At 41.0% G+C, this 2,526-nt stretch overlaps 2 pseudogenes; both read left to right on the forward strand.

Annotated features, from left to right (window-relative positions):
* Positions 1 to 566: 566 nt before the first annotated feature.
* Positions 567 to 1,472, forward strand: LOC149243508 (pentatricopeptide repeat-containing protein At2g33680 pseudogene; annotated as a pseudogene).
* LOC149243509 (pentatricopeptide repeat-containing protein At3g24000, mitochondrial pseudogene) lies at positions 1,473 to 2,114 on the forward strand (annotated as a pseudogene).
* The last annotated feature ends 412 nt before the right edge of the window (positions 2,115 to 2,526 follow it).

Genomic DNA, 2,526 nt, shown 5'->3' on the forward strand with positions numbered 1-2,526 from the left:
AGCAGATCCATGGCCATATTATCAAAACTGGATTTGAATCATATATCCACATTAATAATGCACTTGCTAATATGTATGCAAAGTGCTGGGATATACAGGATTCACGCCATGTGTTTGATAAAATGCCTAAACGTGACACCACTGTTTCATGGAATACTATAATAGCGGGGTATGCTCAACATGGGCTTTGCGAGGAAGCCCTTGAGATATTTACTGAAATGCATCGGGCAGGAATAAGATCATAACAATTTGCCTTCTCTAGTGTTGTTATGGCTACTGCTAGTCTATCATCGACATCCCCGGTGGAACAAGGCAAACAAATCCATGGGTTATCGTCAAAACTGGATTTGAGTTGAATGTGACAGTGAATAATGCCCTGGTTACTATGTATGCAAAATGTGGGAATATTGATTTTGCCACCAGAGTGTTCAACAAAATGCCTCAATGAGATGTGATATCATGGACCGGTATGATTACAGGATGTGCACAACATGGACAGGTTAATAGAGCCTTCCAACTGTTTCAAGAAATGCCAGAGCAAGAGCGAAATTCAGTGACATACAGTGATGATTGCAGGATTTTCCAAAAATGGGGAAGGTGATAAAGCTCTCCAATTATTTAGCCAAATGCAACCATGTGGCATACATCCAAACCATTTTACAGTAGCCAGTATAATCAATGCTTGTGCCAACTTAACTGCCAAGCAAAATGGAAGACAGCTTCATGCTTACATTATCAAGACTGGATTTGAATCATACATTTTCATTGGAAGTGCACTTGTTGACATGTATGCCAAGTGTGGGATTATGGTAGACGCACACAAGGTTTTTGAAGAGATGCCCGAGCGAAACATAGTCTCATGGACTAGAATGATTACTGGGTATGCACAGAATGGGCAGGGAGAGGAGGTCCTCAACTTGTTTGGTGAAATGCGAAAGCAACAACATCATGGAATTCGATTTGAAGCTGTGGACAATGAGTTCACTTTAGCCAGTGTCATTGACGCCTGTGGCACACTAGGAGCCATGGAAGAGGGGAAGTCCCTCCATGCCAACATTTTTAAATGTGGACTTGCTGCTTGTGTGGGTATTGGAAGTGCCTTAATAACCATGTATGCCAAATGTGGGAGCATAGAGGACTCACTAAAAGTGTTTAATAAAATGCATGATCAAGATCGAGATGTTGTTTCATGGAATGCTATGATTGCAGGATTTTCTCAGCATGGACGTGGCAAGGAAGCCCTTCAAATATTTCAACAGATGCAGGAAGCAGGCGCAAAGCCAAATGGTTTCACCTTTATCGGTGTGCTCTCTGCTTGTAAGAGCATACGTTCGGTCGACGAAGGACGTAGTTACTTTAATTCCATGAGTGAAGACTATTGTATCAATCCAGGCATTGAGCACTGTGTGTGCATGATTGACATTCTTGGTTGTGTTGGATGCATGGATGAGGCAGAGGATTTTGTCAACTAAATGCCATCATATGAACTAGAAGATACTACTTTGGTTTGGAAAGCCTTATTTCATGCTTCCAAAATTCATGGCAATGTTGATTTGGCAAAACGTGCTGGAGAAAGTATTCTTGCATCAGAACCACAGGGTGTTGCAACATTTACCCTTGTGGCAAACATCTATGCGTCATTTGGCTGGTGGGATGATGCAACAATGGTAAGAAGAATGATGAAAAACAGGGGTTTCAAAAAACCGCCAGAACGTAGCTGGATTTTTGAGGGGAAAAGACTGCATTCATTTGTTTCTAGAGATAGAACACACCCGCGAATAGAGGAGATCCATGCAAAGTTAGATGAATTGATTAGGCAGGCCAAGGCGGAATATTATGAACCTGATACAAGCTTTGTCTTGCAAGATGTAGAGCCACATCATCAGGAGCACTTTGTCACATATCATTGTGAAAAGCTGGTTGTTGCTTTTGGGCTTCTTATCACACCACGAGGGACACCTATCCGGATCATTAAAAGCATCTATGTTTGTGGTGACTGCCACACTTTTACCAAGTTTGTCTCCAAGATTGTCGGGAAAGAAATCATTCTGAGAGATGGCGGTTGCTTCCATCATTTCAGGGCTGTTTATTGTTCATGTGGCGATTATTGGTGATATGTAATGGGGGAACAGTTGTCTAAGTCTTTCAGCCACCTTTCAAGATGAGCACACTTGAGTAAGATGTGAAAGCTTGGAATGTTTTTCTAGGCTTTAACTACAGGGATCTAAAGAGATAAAAGAGATAAACATGTTGTAGAGATTCTTCATCGAGGACAAAATAATTGAGGACTGCAGTTAAACTCACTATTAAAAGTAGGGATTTTATGTCAATCCCTGTTTGTCAAATGTAGATGGGAATACATATATGTGCTACAAATTTTACTTGTGGACGGGAAATGACATGGGCAATGGGCAAGGAGGTCCATGCCAGTTTACCTTTTTATATCAAGAATTTCAAATCTCCATGATTTAGTGGAGGAGTGTTAACACAGTTTTTAGTCATCATAGACATGTATTTCTTTCCATG

The sequence above is a fragment of the Pinus tabuliformis genome, chromosome 8 (assembly GCF_031772625.1).
Source record: "Pinus tabuliformis cultivar Carrire ecotype Pingquan chromosome 8, CPIR1, whole genome shotgun sequence".
NCBI classification, from domain to species: domain Eukaryota; kingdom Viridiplantae; phylum Streptophyta; class Pinopsida; order Pinales; family Pinaceae; genus Pinus; species Pinus tabuliformis.